Source organism: Schistocerca gregaria, chromosome 2, assembly GCF_023897955.1.
Source record: "Schistocerca gregaria isolate iqSchGreg1 chromosome 2, iqSchGreg1.2, whole genome shotgun sequence".
Lineage (NCBI taxonomy): Eukaryota > Metazoa > Arthropoda > Insecta > Orthoptera > Acrididae > Schistocerca > Schistocerca gregaria.
Genome location: NC_064921.1, coordinates 899,468,114 through 899,494,667, shown reverse-complemented (window position 1 = coordinate 899,494,667; position 26,554 = coordinate 899,468,114).

The window sequence follows — 26,554 nt, the reverse complement described above, 5'->3', positions numbered from 1 at the left end:
CAGTAATAAGGTTTCCAGATGACTCTGCTATCGTCAATGCAAGCGAAGAAGAATTAAAAAACATACTGAATGGATTTTAGAGTCTACTGTGCAAAAAACATGGAATGATAAAAACCGAACTAGGACAAAAGAGTAGCACCTATTACGTTAGTTAGAGACTTATCATCAAAATTGTTTAGCACAAACTAGATGAAGTGGAGGCATTCTCCTATCATGGAAGCAAAATAACACGAAGGTAGGAGGACACAGAAAGCAGATTAGCAGAGGAAAATTGAGATATCAGAGTATAACTTCCTTCGTCAGAGTGTGACATGTAGAGGATAAAAACTGTTGGGGAAGAATTACTGGAATATATCGAACAAATTACTGGAGTTGTTGAGGTGTAACTACTTCTCTGAGATGAAGAGGTTGACACAGGCGAGGTTTTAGTGATGAGAAGAAGACTGATGATTAAAAACAGTTTTTAAAAATGTGGAACGGAACTCGGTTCAGTTCAACTGACAATACGTATTCCTATTGATGTTAGGTAACCTTGTAAGTATTAAACGTAAAATGATATTGTTTTTGTTGTTGTGGTCTTCAGTCCTGACACTGGTTTGATGCAGCTCTTCATGCTACTCTATCCTGTGCAAGCTTCTTCATCTCCCAGTACCTACTGCAGCCTACATCCTTCTTAATCTGCTTAGTGTATCCATCTCTAGGTCTCCCTCTACGATTTGTACCCTCCACGCTGCCCTCCAATACTAAATTGGTGATCCCTCTATGTCTCAGAACATGTCCTACCAACCGATCCCTTCTTCTAGTCAGGTTGTGCCACAAGATCCTCTTCTGCCCAATTCTATTAACTACCTCCTCATTAGTTATTTGATCTACCCATCTAATATTCAGTATTCTTCTGTAGCACCACATTTCGAAAGCTTCTATTCTCTTCTTGTCCAAACTATTTATCGTCCATGTTTCACTTCCATACATGGCTACACTCCATACAAATACTTTCAGAAGCAACTTCCTGACATTTAAATCTATACTCGATGTTAACAAATTTCTATTCTTCAGAAACGCTTTCCTTGGCATTGCCAGTCTACATTTTATATCCTCTCTACTTCGAGCATCATCAGTTATTTTGCTCACCAAATAGCAAAACTCCTCTACTACTTTAAGTGACTCATTTCCTAATCTAATTACCTCAGCATCTCTTAATTGGACTTCATTCCATTATCCTCGTTTTCCTTTAGTTGATGTTCATCTTATATCCTCCTTTCAAGACACTGTCCATTCCATTCAACTGCTCTTCCAGGTCCTTTGTTGTCTCTGACAGAATTACAATGTCATCGGCGAACCTCAAAGTTTTTATTTCTTCTCCATGGATTTTAATACCTACTCCGACCTTTCCTTTTGTTTCCCTTATTGCGTGCTCACTATACAGATTGAATAACATCGGGGATAGGCTACAACCCTGTCTCACTCCCCTTCCATCCACTGCTTCCCATTCATACTCCTCGACTCTTATACCTGCTATCTGGTTTCTGTACAAATGATATTACTATAAGTAATTAGAGGTGTTTTAGCATGAACTCCCGAAAATTCAATAAAACAAGCAAGCCCTTCGATAATAGTTTGAACTCCTCCCATAATACTTCTGAGGATGAAGAGTAATAGTATTTTATTACCCTAGAAGAGTGCAGTTAGTGACTCATAAAGAGGCATCACCAGCTTAATGAGATAGGATAATGTGTTACCAGAGGAAAATTTTTTTAGTATGAACTGAAACATTTCTAATGAAAACAACTTTGCGCAGGAAAGTCACTTGTTTTGGAGAAGCCAGAAATGGCAGCAGAGAGCCAAGAAAACACGTCGTAAGAGTGCAGTTAGTGACTAACAAAGATGCGTCACCAGCTTAATGAGATCGGATAATGTGTTACCAGAGGAAAATTTTTTTAGTATGAACTGAAACATTTCTAATGAAAACAACTTTGCGCAGGAAAGTCACTTGTTTTGGAGAAGCCAGAAGTGGCAGCAGAGAGCCAAGAAAACACGTCGTAAGAGTGCAGTTAGTGACTAATAAAGAGGCGTCACCAGCTTAATGAGATCGGATAATGTGTTACCAGAGGAAAATTTTTTTAGTATGAACTGAAACATTTCTAATGAAAACAACTTTGCGCAGGAAAGTCACTTGTTTTGGAGAAGCCATAAGTGGCAGCAGAGAGCCAAGAAAACACGTCGTAAGGGTGCAGTTAGTGACTAATAAAGAGGCGTCACCAGCTTAATGAGATCGGATAATGTGTTACCAGAGGAAATTTTTTTTAGTATGAACTGAAACATTTCTAATGAAAACAACTTTGCGCAGGAATGTCACTTGTTTTGGAGACGCTAAAAGGGGCAGGAGAGAGCCGAAAAAACACGTCGTAAGTGTCAGAGGCTCGGAACACATGCGGAGCGGTGGTAGAGGTGCGGACTGAGTCGGCGACGGTAGAGGCGACGCGGAGGCGAGAGGCGGCCCGGGGGCCCGGGGGCGTGTAGCGGGCCCGCTAATGACGTCGCCGGCGGCGGCGGCGGTGGCAGTGGAGGCGGTGCTGACGAGGCGTCGCGACGGCGGGGGCCCGCAAGGTACGCGGCGGCTGGCGTGTATAACGACTGCCCCGCCAGCGACGGCCACACCCGCTAACGACCGGCCCACACCCACTGTACGCCACGCCACGCGCTGTGCGAGCAATACGAATCGCGCTCCAGGCAACCGCGGAGTACAATGGAGGCAATGAGTTCGCCCGCACCCGCCTGTCGATGGCTGTTAGCAACACTGCTGAGCTAGTAGGGGAGAGACTCTGTTCGCGAACCCAACTTTCTCCTGCAGCCCCGCCTCCAAACGTTCGTAAGTACCACTTCTGTGACGTCCGACCGGAGGTGTTGCGTACCTTTCGCCCTTGTTTCTGAAAACGGTTAATCTAGGATCCGCAGTGCTCTCATTTGGTATTCCGTAATACGAATCGTCACTCACTACGTGTGTCTGAATCGAGCCTAGTTTCCACTACCTCGCAGTACTGAGTGCTTTTCATTAAGGGCCAGTCGGCCGCGGTGGCCGAGTGGTTCTAGGCGCTTCAGTCCGGAACCGCGCGACTGCTACGGTCGAAGGTTCGAATCCTGCCTCGGGCGTGGATGTGTGTGATGTCCTTAGGTTAGTTACGTTTAAGTAGTCCTAAGTTGTAGGGGACTGATGACCTCAGATGTTAAGTCCGATAGAGCTAAGAGCCATTTGAACCATTAAGGTCCTACACGCTTCTCAGATATCTGCTCCAGTTCGGGAGAAAAACTGCTGTGACCAATTCTGCGTGAATGTTCTCCGAGCCTCATCGCTCTCCAACGCACTGTTACTAGAGACTACTTCTCATTTCCTTCTTCACTTCCGGTACGTCTTCTATTTCAAAGTGAATGTTCACTCTGCGGCGGAGATAGCGCTGATTTGCCTGGCAGATTAAAACTGTGTACCATACTGGGATTCGAACCTGGGACCCTGTGGGCAAGACAGATATATTCAGGCGCGACTGACGGCCACTGGTGGCCGATCGTTTCTAGGAGCATCAGCCTGGAACCGCACGGCCGCTACGGTCACAATTACTTCATACAAAATAATGAACTGAAACGTATCCCTGTGAAAAATCAGTACATTGTTGGAAAGTTCGTCCAGTAGTAATGCACGAGACCTCTCATACCGTAATCTTACGCAAGCAAACAAGTGACTTCGTTAACCAGTTATTTCCAGACTTGGCTCTAAATGAATTGAGAAAATGGTTCAAATGACTCTGACCACTATGGGAGTTAACATCTGAGGTCATCAGTCCCCTAGAACTTAGAACTACTTAAACGTAACTAACCTAAAGACATCACACACATCCATGCCCGAGGCAGACACAAATAAATCTTTTTGATGTAACTTAGCACATTCTCTTCTTGGTTCGTCATCGTATCCTAAGTTCCTTTCTCAGCTCACGTATTCTGGAGGGGTTATTTCTATAGAAATTGTATTTACGAGAAATTAGCTATCTCATTAGTATATGTACGACGGCTAAAGGAAATTAACGTTCGATAACCCTTGCGCCACAGTGTTAGCTTGCGTCCTTTTGAGGATGGTGGATATTAAAATTCTTCCCTTTTTGATACTGTCGAACGTAAATCCGTCGGCCCCAGGAGGACCCTCCTCAGGCTAGCTTCCAATTTCAGAGACGGTCACCAGTATATCTCCTGGGACCAGCCGGCAGGAGTAGGTGATATAACTTCGGCGTCAAAGTAGTTCGGGGGAGATGTCGTGTTGACGATAATGTATAAAATGAACGTTACCATTGCGTTACCGCAGGAAGCAAGTTCAGGAGAATGTGACAACTAAGGCACGATTAGATCCTAGACCTCCCGCAAATCTACGCAGGACGGAAATTGCATCATCGACTCCGGATGACTTGTTTGACTTCAGGTCATTCATTGTTCCGTGAAAGACATTCAGCATTACTGGTTCAGCTGTTATGGAAGCAACGTCCTCCTCGACTTTTAGCACACTCGGAGACCGTTTCAGGGACGCTTACTGTCTATCACACAGCCCTGTGTACTGCTGTCAGTTGTCTGCCCATTCTTCGCCATTTAACATACGCCCAAGTAGCCGAGGCCTCTAACGCATGCCTCTGTCGTGGCTATAGTCTTAGAGATGACCAGTTCCAATATTGGACGCGGAAAAATTTACTCCGCCAAATATTTGGCTGGTATTGGACGAAGGAGGAGTTGTGACGTAAAGTCCCAAATCGCTAAACTTTGCGTCACTTTTAGGATGAAAATGCAGACTTCTGTTTCAGTGAGGGCACTGTTGATGGTGACCCATTCGTCGGATGGAGTTGTTTCAATCGACCGACCCTTTGGTACTATTCGAAAGATGTAGGATATACGTCAGCACCGGCTTTCATCCTCTTCCTTCTCACATCATGATCCAATACTAACATTACATACTGTATGCACATCTGCCACCATGATGTACATTCAACGGATAACTTTGAGTCACATGTCTCACAGATCACAAGGAGCGGGGCCATAATGGACGGATGGACAAAACCGATTTCAGTTAGGCGGTAAAGTTACCCTCGGAGCCTCCCTGTCAAGAACACAACTGCTAAATGTCTCCCTATCTGCTTATCGCAGGGGAGCATCTATGCTACACTCGTGTATGTAGTACCGATTTCAGACCGACGTGTATGTAGCATCCTGCCTTTGGAGGTACTAGTTTCGGTGCGATACTGAAGACGCACTGGCGTCGTACGTGAAACGCTCTGTAGATCGTCGGAAGTGCAGAAATCTCCGTCTGAACACCAGCTGAAAACAATTACCTTTATAGTTTATTACATGTTTTTAAGGAGCAACTGTGTGGGCAGGGAGCCACTGCATCACAGAGGGGGGAAGCGTTTCTGTCTCGGGTCCTTTCTGCTAGAAAATTGAGTATAATTTTCGGTATCAGTCTTGGCCGCGTAACGATGTTTTAAACTGATCGATTAAGACACCGACGAGGTACATAAGAACTACAATTCGGAGTGAAAAAAAGTTGTCACGAAGTATGCAGTTATTGAAAGAAAGAACATTGACATTGCCGAGAACAGCCTTCAGAAAAGTACAGAAGCAGCCAAGTACTTCCTACATACAACCACAATCAGAACGCAGATAAAAGGACACAGGGATTTATCATTTTCGTCGGGGTGAGCACCACAGCTTAGATAAATCTGAAGAAGGACGTATTCCACAGGGCTGTGTTTTACAACACAGGGCGAATCAGAAAGAAGGAACAGATTTTAAACATTCATTGCTTCCAAACTATAAAAGACAGAAACACAATTCCAACGTTCGTAGAAAGAGGAAAATTCCAATTTACTTTCATTCAATGTGAGCACCATGTGTTACACTAGATATATCAAATTGGTGGCACATTTGGTGGCACACACGAAGCACTGATGCAACTGGTCTCCCATTATCGTCTTCACAGCTTCTACAATGCGATGTCGCAGACTTTCAGGAGCGCAAGCATAGCTGGGATAAAAACGGGGTATTTCATGTAACGTCACAGGTGAAAGTTGAAAGGTTTGAGGTCCGGAGACGTGGGAGGCGACTGGTGGTGAAGTTCATCTTCTACTCCACCACTTCCGATCCAACGTCCCAGACCTCACACCTGGTGACTACTATCCGTTGGGCTACGTAAAACACTGCCCCCCCCCCCCCCCCTGTGCCTGACAATCTTGAAAGTCTGACATCGTATTGTTGGAGCTGTGAACTGACAAGGAGAGACCAGCTGCTCGTGTGTGACAGGAAATGAGACACGTTTTGATGTTTCTCGTATAACACATGGTAGTCACTTTGGATTCATTACCGTTTGAAATATTTTCTTTTAAGAACATTGGAATTGTTTTTCTATCATTTGTATTTTGGAAGCAATAAATGTTTGAAAGTTGTTTCTTCTTTTTGAATAGCCCTCTTCTATATTCTGCACTACTGGTTTAGAGAAGGGCCCATTCTCAAGTTCCTTACCTTTTTCGTCAGTAAGTGTATGCGGAATCAAGTTGTCGCGTAGTCAGAAAATTATGGGAATTACATCACACCGCCCAGAATTAATCTGTGTTGGAGAATCGGGAAGCGCTGTAACTTTTGCAACTGCTACCGCATTAGTTAGCACGACATCAACTCTCTAGAGTACCTGCAAATCGCTCTCGAATTTGGTGGACTAGGATTGTAATCGATGCCTTGGGTCACCAGCCAAGGGCATAGCTGAGCAGCTTAAGACCGAAGGGAGTTAAGTGCACCCCGGCGTGTACGTGGTGAGTGGGATCGAGCAGTTGCCCTGAGGCAGCTGGGGCTCACAGCGGAAGCGGGGGCGAGCCGAGCGCCAGACTCGCATTTCGCGCATTCCGGCGGTCGGTCCGGAGCGGCAGAGCGGAGCGGACTCCGCCCCTGCGGAGGGCCCTCTCCGCTAATTAATTCTATGGCCAACATTGTTAATTAGACCCACGAAACCAAACTGGTTTACGTTTCCTGGACTGGGAGCTGCGCGACGAACTATTTCGCAGAAACAGAGTGCTTACTCATACAGGACGAACCGTTTGGTTCCGGGAAGACTGATGTACGTTACAGCTTTATCATCAACATACTCTGAAAGCTCCGTAATGGTCTTTGACTGAGGTCACTTCCGGAAAACACTGACTGACGCCCCCAATATCGAATAGAGCGTAGGAAGATTGATTATGGGTAAGCCTCTGTACTGCAACTCCTAAGTTCTCGAATTTTCTCATCGTGCTCATTACATGAGACGTATGTGGGAGGAAGTAAATGTTATCCAACTCTTCCTGGAAAGTACTCTCCCGAAACCTCTGAAATCCAACGCCTCTCGTGTAGCGACTGTCAACGGTGTTTCTCGACCTTCTCGGTAACTTTCTCGCGCCGATTGAACGATCCCATGCCGGAACGCACCGCTCTTCGCTGGATCTCCTCTACCACTTCTGTCAGTCAACCTGGTTGTTGTTGTTGTTGCTGTGGTCTTCAGTCCTGACACTGGTTTGATGCAGCTCTCCATGCTACTCTATCCTGTATAAGCTTCTTCATGTCCCAGTACCTACTGCAGCCTACATCCTTCTGAATCTGTTTAGTGTTTCATCTCTTGGTCTTCCTCTACGGTTTTTACCCTCCACGCTGCCCTCCAATGCTAAATTGGTCATCCCTCGATGACTCAAAACTTGTCTTACCAACAGATCCCTGCTTCTAGTCAAGTTGTGCCACAAGCCACTCTTTTCCCCAATTCCATTCAATACCCTCCTTTCAAGACACTGTCCATTCCGTTCAGCTCCTCTTCCAAGTCGTTTGCTGTCTCTGACAGAATTACAATGCCATCGGCATACCTCAACGTTTTTATTTCCTCTCCATGGATTTTAATACCTACTTCGAATTTTTCTTTTGTTTCTTTTACTGCTTGCTCAATATACAGATTGAATAACATCGGAGAGAGGCTACAACCCTGTCTCACTCCCTTACCAACCACTACTTCCCTTTCACACCCCTCGACTCTTATAACTGCCATCTGGTTTCTGTACAAATTGTAAATAGCCTTTCGCTCCCTGTATTTTACCCCTGCCACCTTCAGAATTTGAAAGAGAGTATTCCACTCAACCTTTTCAAAAGCTTTCTGTAATTCTGCAAATGCTAGAAACGTAGGTTTGCCTTTTCTTAATCTTTCTTCTAAGACAAGTCGTAATGTCAGTAATGCCTCTACGGATTCCTAACCGATCTTCCCGGAGGTTGGCTTCTACCAGTTTTCCCATTCGTCTGTAAAGAATTCGCGTTAGCATTTTGCAGCTGTGACTTATTAAACTGATAGTTCTGTAATTTTCAAATCTGTGAACACCTACTTTCTTTGAGATTGGACTTCTTATATTCTTCTTGAAGTCTGAGGGTATTTCGCCTGTCTCATACATTTCACTCACCAAATGGTAGAGTTTTGTCGGGACTGGCTCTCCCAAGGGTGTCAGTAGTTCTAATGGAATGTTGTCTACTCCGGAGGCCTTGTTTCGGCTTAGGTCTTTCAGTGCTCTGTCGAACTTTTCACGCAGTATCATATCTCCCATTTCATCTTCATCTACATCCTCTTCCATTTCCATAATATTGCCCTCAACAACATCGCCCTTGTACAGACCCTCTATATACTCATTCCACCTTACTGCTTTCCCTTCTTTACATAGAACTGGGTTTCCATCAAAGCTCTTGATATTCATGCAAGTGGTTTTGTTCTCTCCAAAGGTCTCTTTAATTTTCCTTTAGTCAGTATCTATCTTACCCCTAGTGAGATAAGCCTCTACATCCTTACATTTGTCCTCTAGCCATCCCTGCTTAACCATTTTGCACTTCCTGTCGATCTCATTTTTGAGACGTTTGTGTTCCTTTTTGCCTGCTTCATTTACTGCATTTTTATATTTTCTCCTTTCATCCATTAAATTCAATATTTCTTCTGTTACCTAAGGGTTTCTACTGGTAAGCACCCCATATTGATGAACAGTACTCAAGAATCTGTCCAACAAGGGCCTTACACGACAACTCCTCCGTGAATGAGTAAATGAAACTCATTCTTCTTAAGAAACTTAGTCTGGCGTCTGCTTTCTATACAATTTATTTTATGTGCTCATTCCACTTAAGATCGCTCTGGATAATTACTCCTAGATAATTTGCATTATGTAACGTTTCTAGCAATTTCTCGTCAATATGGCACAGTACTGGATTTCTTTCCCTATGTATGCACAACATGCTAGATTTATTTGCGTTCAGTGTCATCTGCCAGAGCCTGCACCATTTGTCAATCCTGTACAGTCCATTCTGCAAATTGATATTGTCTTCTGGCAATACTACTTTCTTGCAGACAACAGCATCCCCTGCGACCTGGGTCTCAAACAGCTTCCGACACTTTCCACTTTATGACTTACATACATTATAACCAATAACGGTCCTATCACACTTCCTTGAGATTCTCCAGAAACTACTTTGTATTTCTCGATTTTGTTCCGTTTAGAGCGACGTGTTGAGTTCTACCTGCAAAGATGACTTAAATCGAGTAGAAAATACGTACTCATACTCAATAAACTTGTTCTTTCTTTTCACTAAATGGCAGTGCTGAACGGTGTGAAGTACCTTCCTGGCGTCAAGAAACACGATGGCACCAGCACGAGCGCCGCAGTTTACAGCGCTGTGGACCTCATGAGTTTCGCAGGATCTCTGTTTACGAAATCCATGCTGACTTTTGTAGAGGAGGTTTTCGCTCTCGAAAGGTGTCATAATTCTTGAGCATAAAACACGTTCTACAACTCTACAACCGATTGAGATCAATGATAAATGTGTATAATTGTGTGCCTCTGTCCCACTGTCCTTGAAAACGGGAATGACTTGCGCTTTTTCCCAGTCGCTACGTACTCTTCGTTGTTCCATCCTTCTACGATATGCTGGTGCTAGAAGGGGAACTAATTTTTTAGCATAATCTTTGTATGATCTACAGGTAACTTACCTGGTCCTGACGCCTTTTCACTACCTAGGGATTTTCGTTGCTTTTCTGTTTCGCGGTCGACTATCTCGATATTTGTCATTTCGGGGTTCGTAAGATGATTGAAAGGAGGGACTTATTACGATCTCCCACGGTGAAACAATTTCGGAAGACAGAGTTCATTATTTCGGCCTTTTGTCTGTTATCTTTTGTTTCGGTGCAAGTATGGTCACTGAGTGAGCGAATAAATGATTTTTTTTTTTTTTTTTTTTGTTAGCTAGATTTTTCCTTCTGTCGAATCTGGGAGAAGCTCTCTTTGTTTACGGAGCAATTTTCTAACACGGCCACTAAATCACGGTGGGATTTTCCCATCCTATAAAACCTTGCTCGGAACAAACCAGTGTAAGGCATGTTGAAAATGGTAATGATTTATTTTTCCATTTGTGCTTCACAATTTCGTCCTCATCGCTGAATATTTGACGCTGATTAGAAAGATACTCTGCAATTTGTATCCTGTCGCTCTTGTTACGGAGAAATATCTTCCTACCTATCTTAATATTCTTTGTAAAAGGCGCAGTCATAATTGCTTGCACAGCCTTACGATCCTGATGCCCTATTTGCCAGAGAGAGTCGTCAGAGAAGGATGCAGATCTCGAATGAAGAGTGGGAAGAACAACAGAAAGGATGAAGTTGATCTGGTAGGAGAAGACGGAGATTCAGTTCATGATGAGAAACGAATCGTCCAGTAGCTACCTTTACGCAAGAAGAAGAAGAAGAAGAAGACGAAGAGGAAGAAGAAGAAGAAGAAGAAGCGTCAGCCTCTTACCCGTGGCGCATAGTCGTCAAGTTAACATGCACACGCAGGTGCAACATGTCTGTTGTTGCTAGAGGTCTAAGACCTTACCTTCAGGTGCCGGGTCTCTAACCATCTGCTCAAAGTAATTCAGAAAATGTCCGACAAATCTCTGCCTGTGGCAGTTTAAATAGCACTACGGCCAATCTATACCTGGCAAGTTGAAGTCCCCCCAACTTTACGAGAGCATGACCAGGAAAATTACTAACGATATTCTGTAAGTTCTCTCCGAGGCGATATACCACTACAGCTAGTAACACCCAAAATGCAGATAAAATACCTTCTGCACCATCCAAAATTTTCGCCATTTAATGTCCGTTGATAACTTGTATTTTTGATTCTGAAGCTGTAAGCTGTATTACAAAAGTATATTTAATACGTAATCGATGTACTAGTGAATTTTTTGCTGTATATAATTGATTGTAATTCTAATGCAAATATTGTAAATTGCTGGGTGACAGCCAGTACTGAAATGTACCGATAAAAGCGAGAAACCTGTAGTAGCTGTGCCGCTGTTTATTTTTGAGTACGGAGATTCTCTGCGAGCAGAAAGGAAACAGAGCAGCTTGAGTCATGGAAGAGTGCTGAAGTGTTTGTTGAGCGCTTCCGCCACTGCGGTGTGCAGCTATGCTTGCGCCGGTGTAGACGCGCCTGATTTGTTAACCTGCGAGTACTAAGTGCACGGTAGGAGTGGACAGGTGGAGGAAACTGCAATTCCAACAACTGATTGTCCCATAGTGATCGTGGCTCTGGGGACGACTCGGGGTTCACATCGAACAGCAGCAGCAGCAATAACGGCAGCTCAGCATTGTCGTTGGCTACATTCTTCATCGTCCACACAGCTACAACATCGTAAGACTGTTATGTGAAATATTATAAACTTAGGTAGGCACAAAATGTGAATAACTTGAATAATAACTTGTAATACTTAAACTTGTGTCGCACCTGTGTTGTCATTGTCCACAGACATTATTACCAGGCAAAGTCTCTTTCCTTTCCATGCAATCACCGAGTGTTGTAAGAATATGAAAATTCAAAATGTTCAAATGTGTGTGAAATCTTATGGGACTTAACTGCTAAGGTTATCAGTCCCTAAGCTTACACAATATTTAACTTAAATTATCCTACGGACAAACACACACATCCATGCCTGAGGGAGGACTCTAACCTCCGCCGGGACCAGCCACACAGCCCATGACTGCAGCACCTTAGAAATATGTGTTTGCTAATGACAACTATCAGACTAAATTTTCTGTCTCAGTAACTGTTCATTCTTGTGTTGCATAACAAAGGCTACTTAAAGTAAAGTAAAATTTCACTGACAAAACTAATAACTAAAGATACAGCACAAATTAAGAGCACGCAGTTTCCTTTATTCTGTAATTAGCTTAGCGAGTGACTTCTGTTGGCTTGGTGTGTATTTTATTGTTGTTAATTTAAAAGTAAAATCAACTGTTGATTTGCTTAAAGTAAGTTTAGTTCAATCTTTCAATAATCAAAAGTAAATTGCTTGCTTTTTCGTAATTTTGCTTTACGTTACACTGAGGTTACTGAATGTTTAACTTAAGCCAGTCATTTAATTAACCAGCAACTTCATTTAACTTTACTTTCAAATTTAGTATATCAGAATAAGTAACTGCTAACTCAGTGCTTTCTGATTCGTTTATTTTCTAGTGAACTGTTGTGGAAAAGCGTGACAACCTTCTGTTGCCATGCCAGTGATTATTTGATTCAATTTTCTTGCCATTATCTTTCTCAATATTCTCGAGGTACATTACCCTAGCGGGCTGACGACCGTTTAATTATTCCTTTTTTAGCTAATCAGTGTTTTCTTTGTGTTATCAGTGATTTTTGTACTAAATATTACCCGTTACCCCCCACCCCTCTCCATCCCCCGCTGTGTGCTGTTCGTGAGCGATTGCACTAGCGATCACGGTCAGTGATATGGAAACCCAGTACACCAATTAGGCAGGGGCTCTATAAAAACATCCGATTACCGTTTTTGACCGACCTTCGATGCTTAACTGCTCTCAGATTAATTAATATTTAGGATCTGTGATAACCTTGGTTTATATTATCCACTTCTTTACTGCAATAAATATGCCGCCACTACTGGCGGCCAACGTTAAGGTAAATACTCCAGTCTGAACTTAGTTCATTGCTGTTCACTTCCGGTTTCAGCCAGCTTTCTATCTGGGCATTATAACCCTCAATAAGTTATACCAATTCTGGGACCTTTCCATGGATCCTCCTGCAGTTTGCTAATATCGTATCAACCTTTGCTCTGCCCGATCTGCGAGGGCATGCATTCTCTGAAAACCTTGTGGCTGATGTAACTTCGATCTTGGGAAGCAGTTCGTCTCTTATTCTAGCCTTAAAAGAACCCTATGTGCACGTTGCACATACTGTGCTACCCTATAGCCGTTTTCTGTGTTTAGTTGAGCGCTACCGCCACCGCGGTGTGCAGCTATGCTTGCGCCGGTGTAGACGCGCCTGATTTGTTAACCACTACAGTTCTCCACCCGATAGCGGAGGTCGAGATATTCACAGTAAGTGCGGTCGGATAGTCGTATGAGCCACTGGTTTAGAACTTCTGTTCTGCTACAAACAAGAGGACCGCGATCGACCCAGGTGGGTTGTTACAAATAGCTTAGCTTGCACTCTGCTTGATATTATAGTTGCCTTCACCAAATCAGCCATCCGGGTAAGGAGCCGAGGATTCCCTCAGAAACAGAGAGGCAGACGTCATTCGTGTTGACGTGTGCCACGTTTCTACAACCAGTTGCACCCAGTGCACTCGATAGCCGCCGGCAGAGCCTCCTCCATGTCACGGATGAAATCCCGGTAAACATACCGAGTGCACACTGGCATTCTTTCTCGCCATGCCTACAATTCTCTGAGGGGCTCCACCACCCGCCTGACGTTGGAGCTCCCAATAGCCAGCATACCCACCCTCTGCACTGGAGTGAACTGGCCAGAATGGATCGGCCGCTGATCCAGTAAGAGAGGCGTCCTGTGCTGGTTCAGAAGTTTATAAACAGTAGGTAGCATGTCGTACCTGTTGCTCAGGAGTATGGAGCCACCCGCTAGGCCCGTTTCCTTTTTCGTCTTCGGTACAGTGACACGGGAACCCACCAGAATCCGCCAGTCACTCTCGAGCGAGGACACACCGGTCAGACATACTGATAACCAGGTCACCAAGGGATTCAAAAGGTGTCGCAGACCTCATCACCGGTGTCCCAGTGTTGCCGCAGTTACGAGCAAAACCCAGAAGCATGTCTCCGTCCACGGTAAGCATAGTCCCTAGCCATATCGTATACGGTAAAAATTGATATAGATCTCAAGAAATACAAAAAAAAAGCAGCCAGGATTAGAAAGTACTACCAGACTCTGCAAAAGAGAAAATTACCCGACTGTGGTGCTAGAGAGGTTGGAATGGACACGAAACACACTGAAGAGCCAAATAAACTGGTTAACTTGTCTAATGTAGTCTAGGGCGCCATTGAGGTGCCAGAAGTGCAGCAGGATGACATGGCATGGAATCGACTAATGTCTGTAGTAGTGCTGGAGGGAACAGACACCATGAATCATGCAGGGCTGCCATAAATCCGTTATGGTACGAGATGGTTGAGGTCTCTTCTGAGCAGTACGTTGCAAGGCATCCCAGATATGCTCAATAATGTTCATGTCTGAGGCGTTTGGTGGACATCGGAAGTGTTTAAACTCAGAAAAGTGTCCCTTGAGCCACTCTGTAGCAATTATGAATGTGTGGGGTGTCGCATTGTCCTGCTGGAATTGCCCAAGTCCGTCGGAACGCACAAATGACATGAATGGATGCAAGTGATCGGACTTACGTACGTGCCACTGTCAGAGTCGTCTCTGGACGTATCAGGGGTTCCACATCACTCCAACTGCACACTCCAACTGCACACGCCTCCACGAGTTTGAACAGTCGCCTGGTGACATGCAGGGTCCATGGATACGTGTGGTTGTTTCCATATCCGTACACGTTCATTGTGTCAATACAATTTGAAACGAGCCTCGTCCGACCTGGCAACATACTTCCAGTCATCAACAATCCAATGTCGGAGTTGACGGATCCGGACGAGGCGTAAAGCTTTGTGTCGTGCAGTCATCAAGGATACACGAGTGGGTCTTCGGCTCCGAAAGCCCATATCGATTATATTTCTTTGAACGGTTCGCAAGCTGAAACTTGTTTATGGCCCAGCATTGAAACCTGTAGCAATTTTCGGGAGGGGCGCACTTCTGTCATGTTGGAAGATTCTCTTCAGTTGTCGTTGGTCCCGTTCTTGCAGGATCTTTTTCCGGTCGCAGCGATGTCGGAGATTTGAGATTTTACCACATTCCTGATATTCACGGTAAACACGTGAAATGAACGTATAGCAAAATCTCCATTTCGTCACTATCTCGGAGGTATTGTGTCCCAACGCTCGCGCATAGTCTATAAGCCCACGTTCAAACTCACTTAAAGCCTGATAACATGCCATTGTAGCAACAGTAACTGATTTAATAACTGCGCCAGACGCTTGTTTTCCTATGTAGGCATGGACGACCGCAGCCTCTTTATATATCTCTGTATTTGAATACGTATGCCTGTACCAGTTTCATTGGCAGTTCAATGTACAACGAGGTGCATAAACAATCTTTAAAATCTGATCTGCACCGTTCTCACTAAAGCCTCGGACCGCAAAATCCGTAAGTTCTTGATATGAAATTCTCTTCTGAAAATGGATGTATCTACCGTTATTTTTTACTAGAAATTCTGCTTACCCGAAAGCTACTACAGGGAATAAATATGCAATCTTCAGTGCACTGATCAAGAATTAAGTTCTGTAAAGTGACACGAAATTTAAACATAGAAATTTCACGAGGTGATTCCGATGGCGGAAAGTTACACGATGAAACTGCCTCACATAAGGATAAGCAGTAAGATTTATTCGAAAACAAAAGCTTACAGTCGTCTGTTGTCACTACTCTTCACAGTAAAATATATACAGTTCACTTCTTCGCCGAAGTACTTGGAGAAAAAAAGAAAAGAAAATCACGCCAACTAAACCATATTACTCTGTATCAGACAACTACTGCTGCTGTTATGGCTCCAGGTCTGTTCGCTAGCAACGACTTCTGCCACTAGTGTCGCCACCGCGAATACACACATACTGGTTGCACACAGATGATCTCTGACTGAAACGGACCACCTGTGAAAGCCGCGGCTAGAATGAGCTTCCTGAATTTACAGGGCATTGTGGCCAAGAACTGCATCACCTCACTGTGTAGATATTCAGCTAATCACCAAAAAGCATCGACAGACACGTACAAGTACTTCATTTATATACTCATGCATATACTTGTTTTTCCCTGCCTTTGTCTCGTATAGTCACTGGGTCGGTACTTTTTAATTATTTGACTTGTGAAGAGTTAATGGTGCAGGGTGGCTCGATGCCCTTTCCATTGGCACCTGTGTCCTGCCAGGACGGAATAATCTGCTTAGCCCAAACTGTCAGCGTCTACTGTTATCCCAAGGGTAAACTTGCGAATATTTTCTAAATGTTTGCAAAACGTGTAACAGAGTTGGTACGTTGACGAAGAGTATGTTTTACGCAAATAGATTTGCTAATTCACAGGATAATTTTATATCACATAATTTGCTATCAAATTATAGTACGGCTTTAGAAGTTTGACTAAGGCGTTTGATTGTGTTGATCACGAAATATTACTCAATAAGTTGAGAATTACGGAATACGGGCAGCAGCTCACAGTCGGTTCACATCTTGATTTAACAACAGACAACAGCACGTCATTATACACACCGACGAGAATGGCTGTGATCTGAGTACTGAATGGGGTACGGTCAATTGGGGGGATGGAAGGTGGGGAGGAGGGATGGGCAGGGATCAGTGTTGGGCCCACTTCGGTTCCTTGTTTATATAAATGATTTGCCCACAAGTATTACGGGTAAATCTAAAATATTTCTGTCTGCTGATGACATTAGCTTGGTACTGAGGATTTTGTGTGCAACATTGACTCGGTTTCAGATAGTTCATGATCTAAGTTCATGTCTTGTAGAAAATAAACTAACACAGGATGACAGTAACACACATGTTTTACAATTTCTAACACGCAATTCAACAAAACCTGGCGTTTTAATTTCACATAATGGACATATGATTAATGAAACTCAACAGTTCAAATTTCCAAGTCTTCAGATAGACAGTAAATTGGGGTGGAATGCCCTCGTTCAGGATCTTGTTCAAAGATTTAATACTTTACTATTCTAATGGTATTTGAAGCAAGTGATCGTTCGACATGAATATTAGTATACTTCACTTATTTTCTTTCGCTTATATCGTATGGTATTATATTTTGGGGTATCTCTTCCAATACGAAAAGGATATTTCTGTCTCAGAAATGCTTATTTCGGGCAATAAGTGGTGTAAGTTCGCGAACCTCTTGCCGAAACCTGCTCTCTAATCTGGGTATTTTGATATTGGCCTCTCAATAAGATGATAAACGGGTATTAATTGGACAAATATATTATACTAGAACTGACATGTGATTACATTTTCACCCAATTTGGGTGCATACATCCTGAGAAATTAGTAGCCAGAACAACCACCTCTGGCAGTAATAACGGCGTGGATGCGCTGGGCATTGAGTCAAACAGAGCTTGGATGGCGTGCACAGTAGAGCTGCCCATGCAGCATCAACACGATACGACAGTTCATGATAAGTAGTGACTGGCGTATTGTGAAGAGCCAGTTGCTCGGCCACCATTGACCAGACTTTTTCAATTGGTGAGATACTTTGAGAATGTGCTGGCCAGGGCAAAAGTCGAAGATTTTCTTTATCCATAAAGGCCAGTTCAGGACCTACAACATGCGGTCGTGCATTATCCTGCTGAAATGTAGGGTTTCGGAGGGATCGAGTGGAGGGTAGAGCTACGGGTAGTAACCCATCTGAAATATAACGTCCACTGTTCAAAGTGCCGTCAGTGGGAACAAGAGGTGAGCGAGACGTGTAATCAATGGCACCCCATACCATCACGTCGGCTGATACGCCAATGTGCTGATGACGAATACACGCTTTCAATGTGCGTTCACCGCGATATCGCCAAACACGGATGCGACCATCATGATGCTTTAAACAGAACCTGGATTCATCCGAAAAAATGACATTTTGCCATTCGTGCACCCAGGTTCGTCGTTGAGTACACCATCGCAGGCTCTCCTCCCTGTGATGCACCGTCAAGGGCAACCGCAGCCATGATCTCCGAGCTGATAATCCATGCTACTGCAAACGTCGTCGTACTGTTCGTGCAGATTGTTGTTGTCTTGCAAACGTCCCCATCTGTTGACTCACGGATCGAGACGTGGCTGTACGATCCGTTACAGCCATACGGATAAGATGCCTGTCATCTCGACTGTTAGTGATACGAGGCCGTTAGGATCCAGTACGGCGTTCCGTATTACCCTCCTGAACCCACCGGCTCAATATTCTGCTAACAGTCCAACGCGATGACCAACGCGAGCGGCAATGTCACGATACGATAAACCACCATGGCGATAGCCTACAATCCGACCTTTATCAAAGTCGGAAACGTGGTGGTACGCATCTCTCCTCCTTACACGAGGCATCACAACAACTTTTCACTAGGCAACGCCGGTCGACTGCTGTTTGTGTATGAGAAATCGGTTGGAAACTTTCCTCATGTCAGCACGTTGTAGGTGTCGCCACCGGCGCCAACCTTGTGTGAATGCTTTGAAAAGCTAATCATTTATGTATCACAGCATCTTCTTCCTGTCGGTTAAATTTCACGTCTGTAGTGGTGTAGCAATTTTAATGGCCAGTAGTATATATATTATTTTTGTGGCTTTTTATTATCAGTATCAGCTTATTCGCAAGAATTAGCAGTGTTGACTTAGTTAATTCTCTACAGAAATCTAATCAGCATTTGGATCGCACTTCCTTAACTCTTGTCCAGATCGCTGTGCAGTGTACTGCTGCATCCATTTTCAATGAACTGTGGATGAAGCTCGACCAACAGGCATTGCATGCATTGATCAAACACGATAGTGCATTGAGAATGGCTAGTTTCTAGCTGAAATCTAGATCTGCCAATAAAAATTTCAAAAGGACGACTGAGAGCTGAAATCTATTACTTAAAAGTCAATAACAATTGCTGCATGCAACAGCCTCCGAATGAAGGGTAACCTGATGGTCATTTTCAGTAAGCAACCACAAGAATTCAAAAATCGTAGCAGCAATCCAGGTGCTTTCAAATGGAAGCTGAAGAGCTTCCTCATGTATCACTACTTCTGTTCCTTGAAAAATCAAGCTGATTCTGATGTTATGTTGTTGATTGAGTTCACTGACACTTACGGCTTGACTTTTTTGTGTTCATAAAAAATTCATTTTTTATCAATTATTACCTTTTTTTGTAATTTCATCTACTGACATGTTCCATGACCTAGGAGAGTTGCTTCTGAATTTGGTCCTTTGGAGCTAGACGTGTAAATGAGAATATAAAATAATACAACCCCGGTCTTTAGCTACACGTTTATGGGAAATCGTCTAAAATCCACATTCACGTTCGCCAGGGCCCTCGTCGGTAATCCGACGGTTGGATTCGGTCTGGGACCGTCGCCCCTCCTTGAATCCTGGGAGCGGAGTGCTAGCGCGCGCGGCTGACTGGGAGAGTTTCCTTTACACGCTCCATATGTACGCTGCATGTTACGGAGTAGTACTGCTCTTTGGAATTGATGCGTAAAGAACCGCTTCCAGGTATCATTAAGCTCTTTTGGTGACTCACTTCTAACGGATTTGTTGGCGGAGTGTATTGATAATGTTAACTGGGATCCCTCAATCGCTCGATGTTCAGTCGTTCCTTCACTGAACTCGAGGCCACTTCATTACTCTACACTAGTAATTATATGAAGCACTTCTATATTACAGGCAAGCGATTTCGGTTTCATTGATCCATCATCAGTCATGGTTAATACGGCGTACCATTACGTAGCCATCGCGGACATATATGGAGATAGCGCCCATATAGTTCACACTTGATGCATCCGCCAAGCAGTGCATCCTCTGGTGTGCTGCATAGTGCGATCATGTAGGCAGAAGACAAAATCACACACCAGAACATGATTCAAATTTCATTACACTCGAAAATGGCGAAGTTGGTCGAATGTTTACGTGCTGCTGTTGTGGCTACATGGTTGGACTTCCACGACTCTTCGCAAAAAAGGTGATAGGAGCTTTGTCTGCTCTGTAAAGTAGGATAGATGGTTATCTATGGCATCTCTGCCGAAAGAGCACACTGCTGGTGCACGCACAAGTGTTTCGGACCACACCGTTCATCGTATATTGTTGAACCTGGAGCTCCTCAGCCGATCACCACAACGTGTTCACATGCTGACGCAACGACATCGTCAATTGCATTAGGTACGGGAGCAGTGGGCTTCGACCGTATATCAATGGAAACGTTTCGGCTCTTTGGATGAATCACATTTTTGCTACACTAGGTCGCTGGTCGTCTATAAAAACGCTATCGTTGAGATGAAGGGCGGCTCGAAACTCGCAGGTGCCACGGACGCTGGCTGGTGGGAGCAGTATCATGCTATCGGAGACATTCTCCTGCGCTTATATGTGGCAGTAATCGAAGTCACGTTGACAGCTGAGACCCACTTGCATCCCTTCATGCTTGATGTCTTCCCCGACGGGGATGTCATCTTCCAGCTATATAATTGTCTGTGTCTCGGAGCTGGCATCGTTCTACCGTGGTTGGTTTGGGGAGCAACATAGTAAATTCACGTTCATGTCTCGGCGACCAAATTTCGCCTGATAAAAATCCTATGAAACCCATACAGGTCGTTGTCGGGCGCCATCGCCGCGTACTCAATACACCGGCCCGTTAATTACGTGAATTAGATGACCTGTGCGTAAACATCTGATGTCATATACGTCCACAAAGCTACCAGCAAACTGTCAGATCCTTGATGCGCAGAAACAGTGATATATTTCGTTCCAAAGACGAACAAACAAGTTATTAAGCAGGTGGCCATTATGTTTTTGCTCATCAGTGTGTATATTACATTTCGAGTAGAAGATAACCTCTAAAGGTTGGGTGTTGTAAGTGTTTTCTTATATGTGATGGTATGCAACACAAGTTTTAAATCAATAGTGTTTATAGTTCTGAATTTATAGAAATTTCATTAAAAAGCGAGATTTTCACTTATTAAAAATGGATTACCGTTTGAATGCTATTATAATGTGTGTAGAGTGGGTGGGAATTGTACGTGAAGAACGAATTTTGAGTTTATGGGCAATTATGTCTACGTATATGAAACAACATTGGGTATTGGTAGAATGCGTCACATATATGGAGTGAAATGAAAAACGTAACAGTCGGTAATTATATCGGAGGATTCATATCTTGACGGGCTAAAAGCTGTTGTTATTTGAAATTCAGAAAACGTATTATGCTACTTAACGTAAATTACACTTACGAATTAAGACTGGTCAGTTCTAAGTTGTTTGTGAACATGTACTACGCATCACTAGGATCAGTGAGGAGAAGGGCGCCTTCTCGCGATGTGGGATCAGAAGTACTGGGCGAGTCAGAGTAGGGAGTTGCAATCTGTCAGTAGTGCAGAAGTTTGTGTATACAGTGGCTCAAACGATTTTGCTGAAATACTGTAAATAAACGTTTTGAAGAGAACAAAATGATCACGGATAGTAGAAACTGGACATGTAAAATGTTGTCCAATTTAAACGAGTTATTCTGATCAACAAGTCACGGCTGCAAAATACTGACGCGAATTCTTTACAGACTAATTAAAAACTGGTAGAAGCCGACGTCGGGGAAGATTAGTTTGGATTCCGTAGAAATGTTGTAACACGTGAGACAATACTGACCCTACGACTCATCTTAGAAGAAAGATTAAGGAAAGGCAAACCTACGTTTCTAGCATTTGTAGACTTAGACAAAAGCTTTTGACAATGTTGACTGGAATACTCTCTTTCAAATCCTGAAGGTGGCAGGGGTAAAATAAAGGGAGCGAAAGGCTATTTACAATTTGTACAGAAACCAGATGCAGTTATAAGAGTAGAGGGACATGAAAGGGAAGCAGTAGTTGGGAAGGGAGTGAGACTGGGTTGTAGCCTCTCCCCGATGCTATTCCATCTGTGTACTGAGCAAGCAGTAAAGGAAACAAAAGAAAAATTTGGAGTAGGCATTAGAATCCATGGAGAATAAATAAAAACTTTGAGGTTCGCCGATGACATTGTAATTCTGTCAGAGACAGCAAAGGACTTGGAAGAGCAGTTAAACGGAATAGATAGTGTCTTGAAAGAAGGATATAAGATGAACATCAACAAAAGCAAAACGAGGATAATGGAATGTAGTCGAATTAATTCCGGTGATGCAGAGGGAATTAGATTAGGAAATGAGGCACTTAAAGTAGTAAAGGAGTTTTGCTATTTGGGGAGCAAAATAACTGCTGATAGTCGAAGTAGAGAGGATATAAAATGTAGACTGAAAATGGCAAGGAAAGCGTTTCTGAAGAAGAGAAATTTGTTAACATCAAGTATTGATTTAAGTGTCAGGAAGTCGTTTCAGAAAGTATTTGTATGGAGTGTAGCCATGTATGGAAGTGAAACAGGGACGATAAATATTTATGACAAGAAGAGAATAGAAGCTTTCGAAATGTGGTACTACAGAAGAATGCCGAAGAGTAGATGGGTAGATCACATAACTAATGAGGAAGTATTGAATAGGATTGGGGAGAAGAGGAGTATGTAACACAACTTGACTAGAAGAAGGGATCGGTTGGTAGGACTTGTTCTGAGGCATCAAGGGATCACAAATTTAGCATTGGAGGGCAGCTTGGAGGGTAAAAATCGTAGAGGGAGACCAAGGGATGAATACACTAAACAGATACAGAAGAATGTAGATTGCAGTAGGTACTGGGAGATGAAGAAGCTTGCACAGGATAGAGTAGCATGGAGAGCTGCATCAAACCACTGTCAGGAGTGAAGACCACAACAAGAAGAACAACATTCTAATGAACTAAAACGACTCTTTCTCACTACATCGATACTATAGCACATCGATACTATAGTACATCTGAGAAACGAACTGCGCAATACTTTTGGTGAACACATCAACATACTGAACACCTATTGAAGTTTGTTTCAAAACTAGCGAGATGCGGATTTAGTAGGAGAGTGTTGTGTGGTTGATGTAACGACTGGTGTGAATGTCGCATTTGAAATTTCAGTTGAACTTCAAATAGCAACACTTGAACAGCGCCAGAAAATTCTTGTTGCAATCAGATTACAGACTCGGAAGCAGTTTTCAGAACTTGTTATTCTAAGACTGTTCATCAACTACTCACGTATCCAAGAGGCTAATCTCCAAATATATAATGAACTTTCAGCTTTTTCAGAGTGAAAGAGATTCAATCTACTGACACACTGATCGCAGTCATAGTTTTTTACAGTTTTTTTGCGTCGTCGTAGGTTAGGCAGCTGAATGTGTGGGAACTTATTGGTGTGAGCGAAACTATTTCTTGCAGCATGGAAGCTACATGCCGCAAAAGCCGCTGTTATGGCGAAAGTCAATCGTGCTGAATCTACGACGAACAAAATACCAGTACTACTTATCACCTGTGATTTATCAGGAGAGCTACATAGAGACCAACTATGCCAAGGAGGAAAGAAATGCAGGTATCGTGTGTGTGTGTGTGTGTGTGTGTGTGTGTGTGTGTGTATGTGTGTGTGTGTGTGTGTGTGTGAGTGAGTGAGAGAGAGAGAGAGAGAGAGAGAGAGAGGGGGGGAGGGAGACAGGAAAGACTATAAAAAGCATTGTATATTGCAGACACTTAGCGATTACGGTGGGAGAATTACAGCGTTCGTCGAAATGAGAATCTGCTTGCTTATTGGATAGCTGTACTACGCGTAATAAGTTGTCGACTCGTTAGTTTCACTTGTCTTTACGGAAGTATCCATGAGAGATCCAAGGAGGCTTTTTGTTTTAAGTATTGAACTATTCTCTCAACACCTTTTACAGAGAAACTACACATACAGGACGTGGAAATATGCGTTTCTTAACAAGAGAAATCTGTTTTCAAGCGACACAATCCTTTGCTGAGAATGGTGGCGGGAATGCATTATTCAGGCAGAAAAATATCTGTGCCTAAAAACGTATGTGGGATGATGAAGTACCATACTCCGTAACAGAGCGTAGGGGACGATGAGAGAGACCAGCACCGCCGTACTAGGCTACGTCCTAGTGGAGGTTGTTCGCCTTTGCCTTCCTCCGACCCTACTGGGGATAAATTATCACGAAGACGACACACCACCCAGTCATCTCGAGGCAGATGAAAAAAAATCCCTGACACCACCAGGAATCGGACCTGGGACCCAGTGCTTTGGAAGCTAGAACGCTACCGCGAGACCACGATCTGCGGACGAACCACGTTGCAGCTTGATATATTCATATGATAAAACATTGTCACAGTAAAAGTGAGCTAAGTTTCGGAAAAGTATGCTAAGCTATACCGTGAATCGAACTCCGTATCTTTGGATTCCTTGGTTGCGATAACCAAGTCCTGTGTTGTCAGAGAGGGAGAGCATCAGCCATATGACAAATGTGTATTGCTCCTTTGCTATGAGCGAAAAACGTTTATTAATTTGCGTTGAACCTATTGAAAACGTTCGATGTCGGGAAGTCTGTGATTCTCTCCATTATTTAGAAAAAAAAAGATCTTAGACATTTGCTCCATTCTTTAAGCCAAACGGAAATTATCGACCAAGAAGAAAAAGTAACGGTCCTCTCAAACTATGATACAGCTCACAATATAAACGTTACTCCGGAAATATGTCCGACTAAGTCTCTGCACATGCTTTAATGGCACAGAGCGGTTATTGCATCATTAATAAGCGGACCCCGCCAACAGATAACTTGTTGCTCCACTACACGTGTAATAGAAACGTAAAGACCATATAGACAATCTTGTTTGCGAAGCGAACACCAAATAGAAGTTCAGTTGAAACTCTCTAATTAATTGTTGCAGATCGATGAATGACGATACATGCAAATACCAATCCAGTTACTGCGCGCGAGGTTTTGTGCACGAGCAGTTAGACTTGAATAGACTTGCCCAGTGAAGCACAACACGCGAAAATACACAACATGCGAACAATGTTTATGCGTTTATAACGGCAATCGGCTATCCGTTGTACCAGAGAGACTGCAAATGCTCGATTTACACCCGCATTTTCATTCACTTGACTACTACTGCTCACATTACGCACAACGGTATTGAAATTACGCAAATGCATTCTCAGTCCGCTGGCTTTCAAAGCTGCTTCTTAAAATTGGACGTTAAGCACTCTAGTAACTGTCTGGGCAGTTTATCTCTCACAGCTACATTTTTATCATCATTATGTGTAACATGTTGTTGTCTTTACTCTGAAGACGGGATGGGTGCACCTCTCCACGCTAGCCTATCCTGTACAAGCTCTTTCATCTCTGCATAACTAGTGGAATCTATCGAACCTATATGTATTGTTATAGAAGTGAACTATCACTTACGAAAGCCTTTACAAATGTTTTTTTATGGGTTATGCATTCACACAACGGGATGATGAAATAGCGACGTGATGTGAGAATGTGAAAATGAATCCTTTGTGACAGAAAGTTAAGTAGAGACTTTGCATAAATATTGAAAAACTCGAGGGGAAAAGTAATGTAGTTTCTTAAGTCAAATTGTTTGTGGCTAATGTGAAAATGTTGCAGTGTCTACGTGGTCGCTAGGATAGCGAAAAATGGTTTGTTTTATATATTTTTATTTGTCATACGAGTATATCCACTGCACTACGCGTTTCATGATTTAGCTAGTCGTCTGACTTACAGTGAGTGGGCTAACGTTACGAGAAGGCACTGAATTAGACGTCGGTAGTTCGTGGATGAAACCTTCATGGTGCGTATGTCCCCCTTACGTTTAAGAAGGCCCTTCGGCAGCAAATAGCCCGCATCTCGTGGTCGTGCGGTAGCGTTCTCGCTTCCCGCGCCGTGGTTCTCGGGTTCGATTCCCGGCGGGGTCAGAGATTTTTTCTACCTCGTGATGGCTGAGTGTTGTGTGTTGTCCTTAGGTCAGTTAGGTTTAAGTAGTTCTAAGTTCTAGGGGATTGATGACCATAGATGTTAAGTCTCATAGTGCTCAGAGCCATTTGAACCATTTTGAACCATCCGCAGCAAATATATCGATCCTAACGTTTCCGCCACTTTTGAACCGCTTCCTGTGAGTTTCTCCTGCCTTTTGTGTTCAACAGCAGTCTGAATCTGCTTCACCCTATCAAATGTTCGCACCTTCAATTTAATCTTCACCAGGCGGAAGAGGAAGAAGTCACATGGCGTTCAGTCAGGTGAATACGGCGAGTGGGGAGGAACTGTTGTCTTCTATTTAATAGAAACTGCTAAGTTTCAGGACCATCGTTATAACGCATCTTTCACCGCCAGTGAAACCTTTGAAAGACTCGATCGTGTTGAAGCAGTTGTTTGCTGCCCGCAGACTCCTACATAATGTTGCTTCTGATCGTCTTGAAGAAGTTGTGGCCAAAATTTCATCAAAATCATGTTCAAC